We start from the raw sequence: 18,637 nt of genomic DNA, 5'->3' as shown, positions 1-18,637 counted from the left end.
ATGAGGCCCAGCCCACTCCAACTCCACAGGCGTCGTCTGCGTTCCGCAGGCTTCGCAAAGGTCCAAGGCCTCAAGTCTCCGCTGAAGACATTCCGGCTGCATCAGCCGCAGAAGGAGTCCCACAAGATCCCACTCCCCTGTCCCACCAAGAAGCAGTTCTCCAGGAGAATGTGCTTGTGACCGACCCTCCAGCTAGTCAAGTGGAGGATGAAAATCGTGAGGCTGCCACAACCACCAATGAAGCTAATGTGAAGCCCTCCCCAGCAAAAGCTTCAGAAGACAGTGAAGCCACTGATCCCGCCACTTCTGTTCCTGAGTCTGCTGCCGGTCCCCAATTCGACTATCATGTTGAGCACAGGCCTCAGGTCCATAAGCCAATCCCAAGACTGCCAAGGTTTCCAGGTCCTGCATTAGCACCTGGCTCCTTCAACATCAATGGCTTCAGGGCAGACAATACGTTCTTCAATAGCTCCAGGAACCCCTACTCAAGGGAAAGGATATCATCTGATCGGTTCTGGAGCTATCCTCAGCGAAGCTATTACTCTTGCATTCTTTACAACCAAGGTTGCATCTTCCCACACAAGCGCCTTGACGTTGAAGCTATAGCTGGTCTGCCCTGTTTGGAAGAAGCTTTAGATTGCTTCAAGGAAGTTGGACTGTTGCCGTTCATTACTGACAAAGAGCATTGGAATGAACAGCTGCTGCTTCAATTCTATGCCACACTTCACATCAGAGGGTACAGCAGAGATTCGAAGACTTGGGTCCTGGAGTGGATGACTGGCAACGTTCATCATGAAGCCAATGCATTTGACATCATTGAGCTCACTGGCTTGCCCAATCCTGGCGATCTCTTCGAGAAAGCCTGTCAGCTGCATGCTGAAGCTATTGAGAGCATCTTTCAGCGGCCAGAACCTGATATGAGTCAGATGCTCAGCATGATGAAGCCATTACCCCAAGATGTTGCTTATCCCACAGAGTTCTTCATTGAAGACCTTGAGTATCTGCCAAGAACCATCTATCACATCATCAGGCGAACTCTCTGGCCTATCAAAGGGCACTCTCCAAATGCCAAGCTTCAGGGTGCAATGAAGACCTTGGTCTTCTATATACTTCATGGCAAATGCTTCAATGCACATGACTTCTTCATACACCAACTTGCTACATCAGGCATTGATCTATTTGGTTTGAAGTTCTACGCCCCTTGGGTATGCGGCTGATCAAGCTACACTCCACTATCTCGTATCAGCCCTCAGCCCGCAACCATCGGATCTTCTTGCCTGACGTGGACATGTCTACTGAAGCCATATATTCTGAGCCTGCCAAGCAACCTCTAAGTCTTCAGAATGCAGAACATCAGAGTTTTACTCAGAACGTTGAAGGCGTTGAAGCAGTTTCTCGGGTGTATCCTTTGGCTGGCACTACACGTGCACCACACCCTGCTTCCACTGAAGCCACTGACAGTGCCACTGCTCCAAGACCCAAGAAGCACACTCATGTTCTCAACGATCGAGAGCTTCTTGTGGCTCTACATCAGAAATAGGATAGGCATCATGACTAGCTGAAGCGTCAGATGAAAAGCCTCTTGGTGGAAGTTAATCGCGTTCGCAATCTTGCCACCAAGAATGCTTTCGTCGCCCATGAAACCTGTCGCCGCACATGGAAAGGGCTCACGATGATGTGTTCTGAAGCTGATCTTCAAGAGGATGGCTTCACTGAGAGATTCAAGTTTGACTCCACACCTCCTCGAAGGGCTGTGCTGCTAGGAACTCCATCCCTTGAAGACTCTGAGTTCTCTTCCTTTGCTGCCATAGTGACTGCCAGAATTATTGAGGAAGAAGACGATGCTACTTCACCGCCACCTCCTTCAGCACCTCCAAGCTCTTCTGCACCACCAAACAACACCAACAACCCTGCTACTTCACCTACTCCTCATGGGAACGAGTAGAGGCTCTATGTCTTCAAACCTTTTTGGTCATTACTAACAAAAGGGGGAGAAGCATATGAGATTGATAGTCTTCAAGCGGGTCCATATGGGCGGGTGCTTTATATTTTGCTTCGTGCTTACAACTCTCGTTTTTGCTACATTTGGTTCTTATGAGTTGTAACACTTAAACTAGATGGTCGTCTGCTACTTATTTGCCACCTTGTTTTGCGAAGATAAATTCCGCATGTGCGACGATAAATTCCGCACTTAGCTCATTCTGCAGACGTCCATTTTCCATTATGCATGTCATTATCTTCATATACTTTCACATGCATAGTGGATTGTCATCATAAGTTGAAGTGGATCTCCACAAGTACAACCTACCATGTGAATTTGCATTCCAAAAGCAAATTAACTTATATGCACATCTTCAGGGGGAGCCCTTGCAACTTATGAATACAATTCCTTATCCTTTACAATTTCACAGATTATATTCCCCGTTGAAAACTTCAACTAGTTTGTCATCAATCACCAAAAAGGGGGAGATTGTAAGTGCATCTAGTAACACCCCTAGTTGGTTTTGGAGTATTGACGACAAACCTAGTTGAGGGACTAATGTGTTTGTGAGAATTGCAGGATAACACAGGTAGAAGTCCCTCATTGATTCGGTTTTACTACCAGAGATGACCCCTAAAAATGTATGAAGACATTGAAGCCAAAGGTGGTATATGAAGATATTCACATTGAAGACTATGACAAGAAAAGACGCTATATGAAGCCTATGGAGCTCGAAGACTTAGATCTTTCGTAGTTCTTTTTCTTTTGTGTTGAGTCATAGGAACCACCGTACTGTTAAGTGGGGTCCAAGAGAACCAGTCAGGATGACTGAAGTGATGCCTAAACCAAAAACCTATGTCTTCGAGTGAAGACTATGAGAGCGAATCTTGTCCAGAGTCGGACAAGTCAGCTTTTCTTGTAGCCCAAGTAAAGTTGCCGTGTGAGTTTGAAATCTGACTGTTGGAACACGTGTCAGTTCCTTAGTGACCCAGGGTCATTTCAGACAAATCAGGTCGGGTTGCCAAGTGGCTATAAATAGCCCACCCCCTACAACCATAAATGGTTGGCTGCTCAGATTGAGAGTACGGCTTTTGTCGTTTGAGAGCAACCCACCTCGAAGCCTTTGAGATAGAATTCCTTGTGAGGATAAAGCGCTAACCACCCAGGGCCAGAGAGAATTGGGCATCACTTAAGTCTTCTTGTCTATGTGATCTGAAGACTTATTACACTTGAGGACTGTGCATCCTCCAGCCGGTTAGGCGTCGCGTTCTGAGCATCCAAGAGACATTGTGGATTGCCGGTGAATGAAGTCTGTGAAGGTTTGGGAGTCTACCTTGAAGACTTACCAGAGTGATTGGGCGAGGTCTATGTGACCTTAGCTCAAGGAGAATATGGTGAGGACTGGGTGTCCTGAGCTGCGTGTTCAGGACTGGGTGTCCGGGACTGTGTGTCCTAAGGTTTAAATACCTAGCCGCTCCAACCAGACGTACAGTTGTCACAGCAACTGGAACTGGTCCAACAAATCATTGTCTTCAACGAGTCACTGGTTTCATCTTCACTTCCCTTTACTTACTGTTACTCCTTGTGAAGTCATTGTATGTTTGCACTATCATTTGTCTTCACTGAGTGACTGCGTGTTCTGTTTGGCTTCACAATATCTTCCTACCTGATCCTTACTACCTAGCTGCTATTAGTCTTTGTGCTTTCACTTCATTGAATACTTGACTATGGTTTGCCTAGTGTAGTCTACCTTCCGCTGCACGGTAATAGGTTTAATTTTATCATTTGTCTTCAAAACTTCTATGTTCTGAAGACTTTCATAAAAATCGCCTATTCACCCCCCTCTAGTCGATATAACGCACTTTCAGAACTGTTCATCCAAACCCCCCTAACAATGCTCATTGTTCATATGGAGGCAGCATAGATCAGCTTCAGTTAGCAGCAGTAGCGAAGGAGTCACTCGGGTTCAGTTAACAGCAAGGGATCGATCGATCGCTCGGGTTCAGTAACGCGTAGCCTGCAGTGCAATCGCTCGGGTTCAGTTAGAGCCCAACACCTCGCTCGGGTTCAGTTAGAGCCCAACGCCTCGCACACACGCGTGTACGTACAAGAGAAACATGCATCGCTCGGCCCCCGACCACCCACCATAACCAGGAACTCCCCCGATATTTTCCTTGCCCTCGCTTCTACAACGGTTTTTCTGCCATGGACGGCCCAAAGAATGTCATGCAGCTGCGTCTTCGGCCCGCCCAGGACGAAAAGCCCATTTTCTATCATGATTTTTTGTCATAGAAGTAGGACCCCACCACATCTATGATGATACCGGGTTTTGTCATAATGATCGCATAGAAGTGTCATAAGCATGAAAAAAAATTCATTCGGCCCAAAATGTCACGGATGTGTCTTTTTTTTGTAGTGCATCTTGTGAGTTTCCAAGGCTTTGTCAGAAATTTCCTTATACATATTGGCCATGGAGTTGTGATCCTTCTTCTTTGCATATACATCTATGTCATCCTCTTGCTCTTGAGGGGCATTGATCAATTTGGCCAACTCAGCAACTATTGACTGGTACCATGTACCTTCAGACATCCACACAATCCTTCCATCAGGATTGAAATGAGATGTAGAGTAGAATTGCATTATGAGCTCATTATTCCACTTGGTGAGTTTTTGACCCATAGAAGTGTCTACTCCACATGATCTGAAACTTTAGAGCACTCCTGGGAAGTGGTCTTCATTCTTGTCAATATATTTCCAATACACCCACTTCATATCACAGGCAATGGGCTTCTTATCAAGCAAAATGGTTTCATAGAAGTCTTGCTGCTCTTTGGTGTGGAACCTGTAATCCGCAGCAGTCCTTCCTCACAGCATATGGATCAGATTGTCTCCATAGTCTGAGACATGCATCCTTTCTGATGTTCATGTTTTCAGCCACTGGATGGGTGTCATCATGATCAGGGATCTTGGGCTTTAACTTTCTAAGCACATGGGCTTCATCATCTTCTTCTTCAATCTCGGGCACTGGGGCCTTGTTCTTCTCAGCAGCTGATATATTCCTTGTTCTCCTCTTGGGTGCAGTATTTGGAGCTGGAGCAAAAGCTTTGGGAGCTGTCTTGGGCTTAGAAAGGGCAGTCCCAGACTTGATAGCATCCCCCATCAACTTTGGAGCTTTAGGTGCTGGTGCAGCATCCTCTTCCTCTTCATCTTCATCCTCAGCTGGATCTACCATCATAGAGGATCTCCCAATGACTTTGGCCATAGTCTTCTTGACCCTTTCCTTTCTTTTCTTCCCCTCACCAGCAGCCTCTTCAACATTTGACTTAGAAGTTTCAAGAGTTGAGGCTCTGGCCTTTGACATGGGCACTCTCTTTGCAGGTGCCTTCTTGTTCAAACCAGGCTTGGTGGATGCAGCTGTGCCAAACTCCTATTTGATAACCTTATTTTTCTTGGAGTTGACTTCCTCCTCAGCAGCAACATAATCTTCATCTTCTGAGTCAGAATTTGTCTTCCTCCTTGTCCTTGTAGCTGCTTTGGGCAAGTTCCTAGGGGTGCTCCTGCTACCCTCATCATAACTGCCCGAGGGACTAGTGCCCTCACTCAGGTTCACCTGCTCTTTTGACTTATTCTGGCTATCACTCTGATCTGACATTCTGGCAAAGCAAACTGACAGCTGACCCTGTGAATAGTTATAGATGAGATAGGGTGGATCAGCATCACAAAGTGCAGAGATTTTGCAAAACAAATGAGTCAAAAACATAGTTTTTGTTTTCCACAGAGAGCATTTTGGAGCTACCGATTTGTTAAAATTGGTGACACCAAAGCAACTTTTGGAATCTAAACTAGTGAAATCGGTCAGACCGAGACACAGTTCGGTGACTCCGAGATTGCTAGGTTTTCACAAAGAGTTGAACTCGGTCACATTGATTTGCCAATTTCGATCAGACCAAAACATGCAAGTGCAATGGCCTGAGCCAAATTGGTGAGACCGATTTCTACAACTCGGTCGGTCCGAGATGAGTTCGGTGGAAACCTAACCCTAAATTTTCGAATCAAATCTAAATTAATGGAAGTTTTCGCTGGACATGAAGATCTCATACGTGGTAATAAACATGGCATTGACCTTGTGCTCAGAATCAGAGGTAAAAAGAACGCACAAGGGGTCGAACTCATACCCTAACTCTGCAGTGAGTTTCCTACGGCGGCAACAGCGGTGTTGAAATCCGTTGACAGCGACGGATACCAGCGGTGGGAGGTCACTGGCGACGAGAGGGCCATCTAGAGACCTGAGACGGCAGAGCAGGACACATGCGGGCTGAGAGGTTTTGGAGGAATTTCCAAAATTTGACCCGTGGGTATATATATCCTGACCTTGTAGGTGTGACTGAGTGGAACAACACAGTGGCACCAAGATGCAGAATCGCAAGCGGTTACTGCAACTCGGTGTGACCAAAAAGTTCTAATCGGTTGCACCAAGATTGAAAACCTAGATCAACTCAGTGAACTCGGTGTGACCGAAAAGGATGAATCGGTCAGACCAAGATACGCAAAGAGGTTTTGGAAGTTTAAGTCTATGACAAATCGGTGACTCCCAGTGCTCCTCACATAAAGGGTTTGAATTTGACTTCATCAAACTTTGTGATGTAGCATGAATAGAGTTTGAGACGAGAAAAGGCATAGATAGCTAGAGGAAGTTCCTAGGCATTCTTGTCCATCCATTTGGCAAAGGAAGAAAAGCCAAACAATCAAAGCAACAAATGGATGTCCTTGAATGAGTAAAATATGCAACCAACATGCTCACACAATAAAATGGCTAATGAAATATGTGGCAAAGCATGCACAAGCACTCTAGCATCTATCAAGCAATTGGTGATGACTAGGTCATCTATATATGAGTATATTGACTTAGGAGTCAAATGAGAACATTTGATCATAGGTCATACTCATCGTTTAAGCACAAGTGGGGTTACCACTTTTACATAAAGCATTGTTGTGTTCACACCATTAGAGTTGCTTTAGCTCAATTATTAGAGTAAAGCTCCCCCTAGATGTGATATCCCCCCTAAGAGGGGGAACTAACCTTGGGTTTTTCGATGATGACTTCATGTAGATGTTGAAGATGTGGATGCTCAATGTTGATGTAGATCATTTGGAGCAATCCATTAGAGTGAGTTGGACTTTCAATACCTACACGGGTTAGTCCCACAAGGAACAAACAAGGATATCCATAGACATAGAGTGTAGTTCACACAATATGGTGTCCATGAAAGGATTAGGTTACCTTGTCCCTTGTCTTACCAACAAGAGGGTTTGTGACTCCTTGAACTAGTGCAGGATGTGGAATTTTTTTGCACTTGTTCTCGCCAAAATTATATGAGTGGAGTATGTTGGCGGAGTCACCCTCAAGAACTCTCTAGTTCTTCTTTGGGATCCACATCAACTTGATGGGAATCCTTGGAGTTGTAGTCGTACTTGATGAAGTAGAACTTGATGTGGTCTTGGGAACCCACTTGACCAAGGCCTTGGGAGCTTCTTCAAATGCATCAATCTCCTCTTGAAGCTTGTCCTTGCCTTTTTGCTTGTGGTCTTGTGGTGGAAGATCATCTTGAGCTTGTGTCCCCTTGAAAGAAGTAGGATCATACTTCTCTTGTTGAGGAACAAACTTCATCTTGAGGTATTGATCTTCTTCCCACTCAACTCCATTGGCATTGAACTTTCGTTCAAAACCAACACCTTGATTCTTCCGGTGCCTTCCTTGCTTGCGTACAATTTCCTCAAATTGCTTACTTCCGGCAAGGCTCTTGTAAACACCTTTCTCTATAATTCCCTTCAATAAGCAATTTTCTTGCTCAAGTGTCACTTGGCTAAGAGAATCATTAGTGGAATCAAGAGAACTACTAGAAGTAACAACATTGGATTTAACATGATTATTGTTACTACAAGGACTACAAAAAAATACACTTTCGTGATGATACATGTTTGTCACAGTAGGTCGCTTTTTTGTCATCCATGTACATCCATGACAAATTTATGACAGAATCAAGATAGTTATACCTGTGCTGTCGTAGAAGTGTTCCATGACATTACCAAAATTATCATCATGGAAGTGTCCACTTCCATGACAATAAATCGCGCGTCACAGAAGTGCTTTCGTCAAGGGTGCCCGGCACGTGGCATCCACCATAACAGAACGCCGTTAAGCTATCGGGTCGGGTTTTGGATCCGATAACCCGTTAACAGCCCCGACCAATGGGGATTTTCCACGTGTAAAATCATCATTGGCTAGAGGAAACACGTGTCGGCTCATCGTTGGGACAGATGTCATCCACTCACTGGACAGAAGGCGCCTATGATACGTCAACACGTGGCACGGCCCAACAGTGGCCCATTCCTATGAAAAGGCCGGCCCATTTGACTTGGTCAAAAGCTGGTGGGCCGGCCCATGGAAAGCCTGTTAATGGCATGTTCGCACATAGCCCATTTACAGCCCGCTAACCCAAGGCCCATTACGCCCTATCTGAATTAGGCCCAGTAGCGTCATCTGGGCCGTCCAATAGATTCCAGCCCGTTTTCACTTCTGGCCCATGTATAGCCCATGACGTCTTTCGGCCCATATGAGGCCCTTTGTAACTCTTGGCCCATTAGCGGCACGTGCTGAAACTGGCCCGTAATGAACAGTGTATCACTTTACACCCATTAATGGCCCGTGGTGAAACTGGCCCGTAATGAATAGTGTATCACTTTATACCCATTAACAGCCCGTTATTCTGTTGGGCTGTCTCTAGCCCATGTTACCTTTCGGCCTTCTCAGAGCCCATTTATTCTTGGGCTCATTTCCAGCATTCGTTTACTTACGGTCCGTTACTGTCATTTTCTACTTGTGGGCCAAATTCAGCCCGTGGCTACAGTCGGCCCGTTTGTGGTCCGTTAATACGTTGGGCCGTTTTCATAGTGTCATCAAATACGGCCTATTAACGATGGCCCGTTATGGTCGGCCCATGAACGGACGATTCCAACTCTAGCCCGTTTACGGCCAGAATGCGGTCTGTTTGGCCCATGTTTGGCCAATCGATCATATGGCCCATATAAGGCCCATTGATGATACGGCCCGTAGAAGGCCCATTGATGATACTGCCCGTAGAAGGCCCATTGTTTCTACGGCCCATAGAAGGCCCACTGTTTCTACGGCCCGTAGAAGGCCCACTGTTTCTATGGCCCGTAGGAGGCCCAGTGTCACTATAGCAAATATTAGCCCATGGTTATTGTGGCCTAGTTTTTAAAAATAGGTTATTGCAGCCACTAGCAAACCGCAGAAAAAGAACTGCACTGACTACAAGCAAACAAATAAACAAGACAACAAGGAAATAAATAAGCAAGCAACTTACACTAGGCTATCACGGCTATTACACATATTACATCCACTGGGCATCAAAGTTCGCCACCAGTGCAAATATAGGGAACACAGCAGCATATAAACGCCGCAGCAAAACAAGTCCAGAACTGAAACCACTTCAGAAGAGCTCAAGAAACAATATCCTGGGTAACCATAATGCTGGCAAGATGCTTAGCAAGCTTATTAAGTTTCTCTTGTTTGGCGCTTAAGTCCTCCAGCGCTTGTTGTTGCACCAGAAAGTATGCATCTGAATTCTGCAGGGACTTCCTCAGTCCTTCGGCTTCCTGTCGCATAACATCTGATTGATGTCTTTCAACTTGAAGTTGAGACTCAAGAAGCCGAACTGATTCAGGCAATGAGTTCGAAGAGCTGGTGCCAGCAGTGGTAGCCAGTAACTCGAACACTACATCAAGACAGGACTTTGGGGTTGTCTCAGTGTCTTCAACATAGTTTTTATCAGCTTTCTTGGAGACCAACAGGGATGTCTCACTATCTTGAACCTTATCTGCATTACTTCCTTTACCATTGCATAATAGGGTACTCTTCTCCAATATTTTATCTGTGTTCTAAAAGAGAAACAAACAAACACATCTCAGGTTTACAATGTAGTATATGAAACTCATTTTGGTAAACTAGTTCAGTAGTAAGGTGGACAGGATAACAGCATGAAACAAACATATATCTATGTAGTATGGTCACTGTATGGTCTATATCATTCTAGTTTATGTTGCCAAATCAAGATAGATACAGTTCGAATCATATCTATTTAAGACAAAGCAGCATAGACAGAATATAAGTGTGGGAAACTACATAGCAATAACAACACTTGTAATGTGCATGGCATGAGAACATAACTGTTTATTCAATTGAAATTGAAATCAACATAGAGCAAGTTACAACAGCAAACAGCCAAACACGTTGAAGAAACAGGTTTAAAACATACCTGTTGCGCCATTGGAGTTTCAGTTGCATCCTTCAAATTTGAAATTAGTTGGTATTAGTAAATACAGTGATGCAAGAGCAAACTAGTATGAACCATAGCTACGGAACCTGACCTGAGAACAATTCTTCTTCTGCTTTAAGCGTTGACTTCGGGTTCGGAGTGGTGGTCCTCGTGATTTGGGCACTGCAGTTGCCTTACTAACTGCTCGTGTTTGGGTGCTCTGTGGTGGAGACGGTGTTGTGTCAACGGGAACTGGGTGTCTATCTGCTGGGGTTGGGGTTAGAAGGGGTGTAGCTAGTTCTCTGTACAACTGGGTAGGGGTACAATCTGCATGAGTGTGGGTTATGTGTGGTGGGGCTAGTTCTTGGGCAAGTACAACCGTGGTTCTATCTGCATCAACAGGTAGCACGATCTTTTCTGAAGACTGTGTTTTTACTCCCATGGATACTGCCATCACTCCCTCCAATTGAAATGGCTGATAAACAAGAAAAGTAATTGAGGGGAACCAGGGCATCATTTGGTATACTCTGAGGGGAACCAGGGCATCAGGGCTTATGGCATACTCTAAGGTGATCTGCTACAACTGTGGGGAACCATGGCATCATTTGGATAAATGTGTCAAGCCCAAGAGTTGTTTTATCTGCAAAATGGTTACCCATAAAGTTGAGAATTGCCCTGTCAAAAGGAAAACCCACAGTTCTGCTAGATATGTTGGAAGTGCTGCTCCAGGATTATGTCCACCATTGACAGAATTTTCTGTGACACAGAATTAGATAGTTTTTCCCTTTCTAGTTGTAGAGCTCTGCCCAAATGTGGTAGTGACCACACTCCTTTGCTCTGGGACTCTGGTCTTAACCAAACTCCAAAGAGCAATAGTTTTAAATTTGAAAAGTGGTGGTTGCTTAGAGAAGATTTTACTAAGCTAGTCAGGAAAATCTGGAATGAGCCTACTGGGAGCAGCTGCCCCCTAGAAAATTGGCAGATCAAAATCAGGAGATTTAGAAGAACTACCAAAGGGTGGAACTCCAATGAGGAAGCTAATCTTAGAAGATACAAAAGGCTTCTCCTCCTTGAGTTTGATTCTCTAGATATTAAGGCAGAAACCACTAACCTCTCTGAGGCTGAGACTAATAGATTAAACTTTGTCCATGAAGAGCTCAAGAAAATTTGGCTTCAAGAAGAAATCAAAGCCAAACAAAGGTCTAGAGATAGGAACATTAAGGAGGGTTATAGAAATACTGCTTACTTCCATGCAGTAGCTAACCAGAGGAGGAGGAAAACCCTCATTCACTCCCTTGATGGCCCTAATGGCCCTGTTACTGAGGTAGATGAGATGCTGAAAGTGGCTAGTGACTTCTACAAAGACATGTTTAAGAAAGAAAACCCTTCTGGGTTCTCTCTACAAAACAATTTTTTCTCTGCTTCTGAAAAAGTCTCTCCTGCTGAAAATGAGCTGCTAGAAGCCCCTTTTTCAGAGACACAGGTGAAGGAAGCCATTTTTAGCTCTTATCCTGATAGGGCTCCTGGTCCTGATGGGATTCCCTTCTTGTTTTACCAGCATTTTTGGGACTCGGTGAAAAATGATCTCTTAGATCTTTTCCAAGCCTTTCATAGAGGAGAGTTGGATCCAGCAACTTACTCATGGGGGGTCAGTTGGGGTCAAGTTAAATAACTATGAAAGTGATTTTTTCCTTGCTGGTAAAGGCCTTAGGAAAGGTGACCCCATCTCCCCGCTTTTGTTTAATTGAGTAATGGACGTTCTTACTAAAATGCTGAGCAAAGCTGCTGATCATAGTCTGATTGCAGGGCTCTGTCCTGAGGTCTGCCCTGGTGGCATCATATGCCTTCAATATGCAGATGATACCATCCTTTTCTTAGACAATGACTCCACACATGCTAGCAATCTGAAAACTGTTCTAACCTGGTTTGAACAAGTCTCAGGCATGAGAATCAACTACTCTAAAAGTGAACTCATCCCTATCAACATGGATGATCAGGAGTTAGCTGACTTCCTCTCTATTCTAGTCTGTAATAGAGGTAACTTCCCATTAAGTACCTAGGTATCCCTCTCCACTATGATAAACTGAGGAGAGAGGATATCCAACCCCTTCTGGATAAAATCATTAAAAGAATTGCTGGGTGGAGGGGGAAACTTCTCTCTTACAGAGGTAGATTGATCCTCATACAAGCTTGTTTGGCTAGCATTCCAGTGTATCTCCTCTCCTTCTTCAAGTTCCCTAAATGGGCAGTGAACCTCATCAATTCTTAGATGTCTCATTGCTTGTGGAATGATTTTAAGAGAAATAGGAAGCTACACCTTGCTAATTGGGCCCTAGTCTCTATGAAAAAAGATTTTGGAGGCCTAGGCATACCTAACCTCCAAGAAATTAACATCTGTCTTCTAGGGTCTTGGATTAAAAGATTCTATGAGGAAGACCTGAGACCTTGGGAGCTTCTTATTGCCCATAAATACCTAGGAAATAAACCTAATATTTTTGTCCCTTCCTCCAACCCTAAGACCTCTAGATTCTGGAAAGGATTAAAATCTATTATGCATGATGTGAAATTTGGCTACAGATGGAACATAGGGGATGGGAGCAGAACCAGGTTCTGGGAAGATACTTGGTTTGGCACATCCCCCCTAGCAGTCCAATTTTGGCCTATTTACTCTGTCCACAATGAGCTTAACAAAAGTGTCAATGAAGTTTGGGACGGTCAATGCCTAAAAGTCTCTTTTTAGAAGGAACTTTAGTGATAGACTCATGGAACAATGGTTCCAGTTGGAGGAAATTCCCAAAAGCATTACCTTTACTGCCGAGCCGAATGCCCTGATTTGGTAGCTGGACAATAAGGGGAAGTATTCCTCCAGCTCCCTCTATCATGTTATCAACTTTAGAAGGGTTCAACCCGTGTTTATCCCTGCTGTTTGGAAATTGAGAGTTCCCCCTAAAATTCATGTATTTCTCTGGCTTCTCTCCAAAAACAAATTGATGACTAGGGATAACCTTAGGAAGAGACACATCATCAAACCCCTTGATTGTGTTTACTGCTTGGAACAAGAGTCTTGTTCTCACCTATTTTTTGAATGTATAGTTGCTAAACATCTCTGGGCCCACATTGAGGAATATTTCTCTAGTCAGATTGGCTCATCCTTCGAATCTGTCTCCAGATTCTGGATTGCTACCAAAAAGTGCTCGGTTTTAAACACTGTTAGCTCAGCTGTCCTTTGGTGCCTCTGGAAATATAGAAATGCTATGATTTTCAGTAACACCTCCTGGATTTCCATTCCGCAGGTCTTGAGGTTGATCAGGAACATGGTGAGGAACTGGGCGATTCTCTCCTCCGAATCGGACAAGGACAAGTTGATGAGCTTTGTGGAAACCCTAACAAGATCCCTCCAGAAACCGTTGGCGATCACTTGTGGCTGAACAAGGCTCGACCTGCTCTAGGGCTGGACCCGTGGGCTCGTCTCAAGATCTCTGATGAAGATGATGGGCACCTGGCGCCGAAAAAGAGGGACATCCACCATGCTACGCCTTCCAGCCCGGTGTCTCTGCTTGCTTACTGGTCGCCGCAGGCTGACACAGCCCCTCGGCTGAAGACCATGAAGGCTTCGCTGGACCCTCCTTGTGTCATTTGAGTGCTCTATCCGCTCTGCCTTTGGCACCGCTCGGGTGATTTGTGTTATTCAGAGAACTTGTTCATCCACCCCCCTAGTTTGTAGCTTTTCTACCTTTGCTTTCGAACTGCTCTTTGAGCTGCTGTATCAGAATATGTTGTGGTTTCGTTCTCAGCAATGGAACCGGGGAGATGCTCCCTGTTTTTCTAAAAAATTATTTTATATGTTATTATATATAGCTTGGTAAGACTGTAAATTTAAGGACGAATGTAATAATATCACTTATTATTTAAATATATTTATAACAAAATGCTCAGCCCCTTTTTATTTTTTGATAACATTGTTGGCCCAACCCAACATTATAATTAGAATCAGCCCAGCAAAATTGTGTATTTCGAGAAAGTGCAAATGGGCTATAATTTTTTAGGAAATAAAATAAACGGGCCGCATGGACGCTACATTATTTGTTCACCCAGCCCAGCAAATGGCTATAATTCAAAAAAAAGATCAAATTGACTGTAAATTCTACCGCGCAAAAAAAGACTATAAATTCTGAAAAAATGGGTTGAATACGTGCCACATTTTTGGAGGCTGAAATGCGGGCCAATAGGTCGAAGCCAATGCAAGTCGTTGTCAATTTAGTCAACAAATGATTCTGACATGTTAGCCGTAGGATTTACATCCAACGACCGGCATCCATCTTCAATCTCTCGTCTTCTTCCTCCAGCGCCGCCGGGACCACCTCCCGCCTCCTGCTGCTAGCAGCTCTGCTTAGCACGCTTCGCTATGAAGCGCTACTCCACCGTTGGCCAGGCCATCCCTCCACCCCTCCACACCTCCTGTTCTTCTCCACCGACTGCCGAACCACACCGCACTAGAACCAGTTAACCCTCGTACACCTCTCTGTCTGCGTCTCTACTCCCGCGTCTTCCCATCTCTGGCTCGTTGCTGTCCGGGGCCTCGCCGTCATCCACCACCTTGGATGCACTCGGTGCGGCGTGGTCAACGTGGTCAACAAACGACACAGTCGGAAGTAGACTGTGTGTGGAGAGGCTGACAGCTGGGTCCATGGCCGCACACAAGGAAATGCCTCCTTATTACGCGCAAAATAATGATTCCTCCACCTGACATCTGGGACCCACCGGAAGGGCCTCTGTAGTTCGCGAAATAAAGTGCCCCCTGCTGACATGTCAAACCCACCAGCTATCTTCGCACGCAAGGAAGTGCCTCCTTATTACGCACAAAAAAATGAATATTCCCCCTGCCAGCTGGAACCCAGCATAGTGGGAGGCTGACTTGCGGGCCTACCAAGTTGACGGGGACGGAGGGCTTTGTCAACTTAGTCAATATGAACAATTCTAGCTCTTGTTACCGTACGATATTCATCCAACGGCCGTAGTGCTTCTTCAACCTCTGGTCTTCTTGCTCCAGCCGCCCAAACCAGCGCCGGTCGTGCTGCGTGCTCCTGCCTCCCGTGGCCGACTGTGATGTCGCGGAGGCCTCACCGCCCCCTGCTACTCCCACCGCTGGCCAGGCCATCCCTCTACTCACCCACACCCCCTGTTATTCTGCGGCGACATAAGCCTCACAGCGCAGCCGAACCAGTGAACCCTCCTACTCCTCTTCGCGTGGGCATCCATTGCTGCGTCTTCCCTGGCTCCGAGTCGTCCCCTTCCTAGTCCTCGCCGTCGTCCACCGCCCTGGTCCTCTCGGCACGGCGTGGTCAACGTGGTCAATGACCGACTTCCATCGGAAGAGTATTGTACGTGGAGAGGCTGACAGCTGGGTCCACGGCAGCCGCAAGGAAGTGCCTCCTTATTACGTGGAAAATAATTATTCCTCCACCTGACAGCGGGGACCCACTGGACGGGCCACCAGTATTTTGCGAAAAAAAATCGTTTCCCCTGACTGCTGGGACCCACAGGACGGGCCACCGTATTTCGTGAAAAAAACGTTCCTCCCGCTGTCAGCTCGGACCCACCGGAAGTGCCTCCTTATTACGCACAAAAAAATGAATACTCCCCCGGCTAGCTGGGACCCACCTTGCTGGGAGACTGACTTGTGGGCCTACTAAGTTGACGGGGACAAAGGGCTTTGTCAACTTAGTCAATATGAACGATTCTAGCTCTAGTGAGCGTATGATGTCCATCCAACGGCCGTAGTGCTTCTTCAACCTCTGGTCTTCTTGCTCCAGCCACCCAAAGCAGCGTCGGTCGTGCCACATGCTCCTGCCTCCCGTGGCCGGCTGTGCTGCCGCAGAGGCCTCACCGCCCCCTACTATTCCCACCGTTGGCCAGGCCCTGCGGCGACGGCAGCCTCACACCGCAACCGAACCAGTGAACCCTCGTTGTCCTCTCCGCGCGGGCTCCCACTGCTGCGTCGTCCCCTTCGTAGGCCTCGCCATCGTCCACCGCTGTGGTGCTCTCCGCGCGGCGTGGTCAACGTGGTCAAGGAACGACTTCCATCGGAAGAGTACTGTACGTGGAGAGGCTGACAGCTGGTTCCACGGCCACAGCCCAGTTTTTTTGTGATTTGCCAAGTAAGTCGCTTTGTCAGGCCTGTTGGGCTGCAAATCTTTCAAGACAAGGAGAGCTTTCATTCGGCTGGTCGAGAAAATGGCCCATCAGTAATGAGCAATGGGTTGTACATTTTTAAAACACATCAAACCGGCAATTAGTTTCAAATATATATTTTTTTTCATTTCAAGATTTTAAATTACATTAATTTTTATGCGTGGAGAATTTGTTGGATTTTATATTGATATACATTTATTTTTAAAATCAGTTTGAATGTGAGTCGAAATTTTGGGATTAAAAACAGTTCGGACCGCACCGAAATATGCAAAATTTCGTATAATTTTTTAACCGTTGCCACAATATGGGCTGTAATGCTAACAAAAAGAATATGGGCTCCAAAAAACCTTAAGAATTAGCAAATGGGCTGTAAATTATTAGAAATAATGGCATATGGGTTGTATGCTGTTTTCCACAGATTTGAGGCTTTCCTAAAAAAACGTTGACGCACAAGCACTGACTGTTGGATGACCATCCAACGACCGTTGTGCTTCTTCAATCTCTGCTCTTCCTGCTCCAGCCGCTCAAACAAGCGTCGGCGGGACTGCCTGCTCCCTCCTCCTCGTGGCCGGCTGTGCTGCCGCGCAGGCCTCACCGCCCGACCGTACTCCCATCGCTGGCTAGCCATCCCTCTACTCACCCACACCTGTTGTTATTCTCCGGCGACGGCAGACAAACCAGTAAACCCTCATACAGTCGTACTCCCCTCCGCGTGGGAAACAACTACCGAGTCTTCCCTGCCTCCGTGTCATCCCCTTCCTAGGCCTCGCTGTCGCCCACCGCCCTGGTGCTCTCGGCGCGGCGTGGTCTACGTGGTCAAGGAACGACTTCCATCGGACATGGACTGTACGTGGAGAGGCTGACAGCTGGGTCCACGGCCGCAGCAAGGAAGTGCCTCCTTATTACGCGGAAAATAATGATTCCTCCACCTAACAGCTAGGACCCACCGGATGGGCCACTGTATTTCGCGAAAAAAATGTTTCCCCCTGACTGCTGGGACCCACCAGCTACATCTTCGCACGCAAGGAAGTGCGTCCGGGCAAAAAAACGATTCGCCCCCTGACTGCTGGGACCCACCAGCTACATCTTCGCAGGCAAGGAAGTGCCTGACAGTCGGGACCCACCTGGTCGAATCGTACGTAGTGTTGTCATTCTGGTCGCAAACGTGTATGTACATACTGTTCGATGTAGAGACGCGCATGTGTCGTAGTAGAGGCGCGCACATGTCGTAGTAGAGGCAAGCACGTAGCATTTACACGTACGTACATCGGCCAGGGTGCAAGAAAGAAAATACGGCCACATATGTGTACATACGGGCGGGGTCTCGAATGCCTACTCGCGCATATGTACAGCCAGGGCTCGTGTACATGGCTGGGTCGGAACAGAGAAACAGCGTCGTCATCGTGTTCATGGGGAGGCAACAAAATGCGTCGTGTTCATGGGGAGGCAACGGAATGCGTCGTGTTCATCGGGAGGACTTGGACGGAACAGGCGATGGAAACGAGGCCTGTCGTACCGCAGAACGGAGGAAACGGCCTTGTGTTCGACCGGCCACGTTCCAAACGGGATCCTGTTCATCGGGAGGGGTCTGGCATACCGCAAAATGGAGGAAACGGACCTCCTACGGTCGAAACGGGGGTCCTGTTGATCGGGAGGGGTGTGGCGTACCGCAAAACGGAAGAAACGGACTTGTGTTGGAGCGCTACGGTCGAAACAGGGGTCCTGTTCATCGGGAGGGGTGTGGCGTACCGCAAAACGGGACTCCACGGGATACTGTTCATCTCCATCGTCGACCCCCTCCAGCCTTCACGAGCTACTGTTCATCCACCATCGACCTCCTCCAGCCTCCACCTACGATTGTTCATCCACGGGCTCCTGTTCATCTAGCCTCCACCGCGCGCTACTCCACCGGCTACTGTTCAACCAGCCCTCTCCACGGGCTCCTGTTCAACCACCCCTCCATGGGCTACTGTTCATCCGGCCCTCCACCGTCTATTGTTCATCCTGCCCTCCACGGGGTGGTCCTGTTCATCCAGCCCTCCACGGGGTCCTGTACATCCAGTCCCAACCGGCTCGATCGATCGGGGTCCTGTTCATCCAGAGGCAACACCACGGGGTCCTGTTCATC

The sequence above is a fragment of the Triticum aestivum genome, chromosome 6A (assembly GCF_018294505.1).
Source record: "Triticum aestivum cultivar Chinese Spring chromosome 6A, IWGSC CS RefSeq v2.1, whole genome shotgun sequence".
Lineage (NCBI taxonomy): Eukaryota > Viridiplantae > Streptophyta > Magnoliopsida > Poales > Poaceae > Triticum > Triticum aestivum.
Note: the sequence above shows the minus strand (reverse complement) of the source record.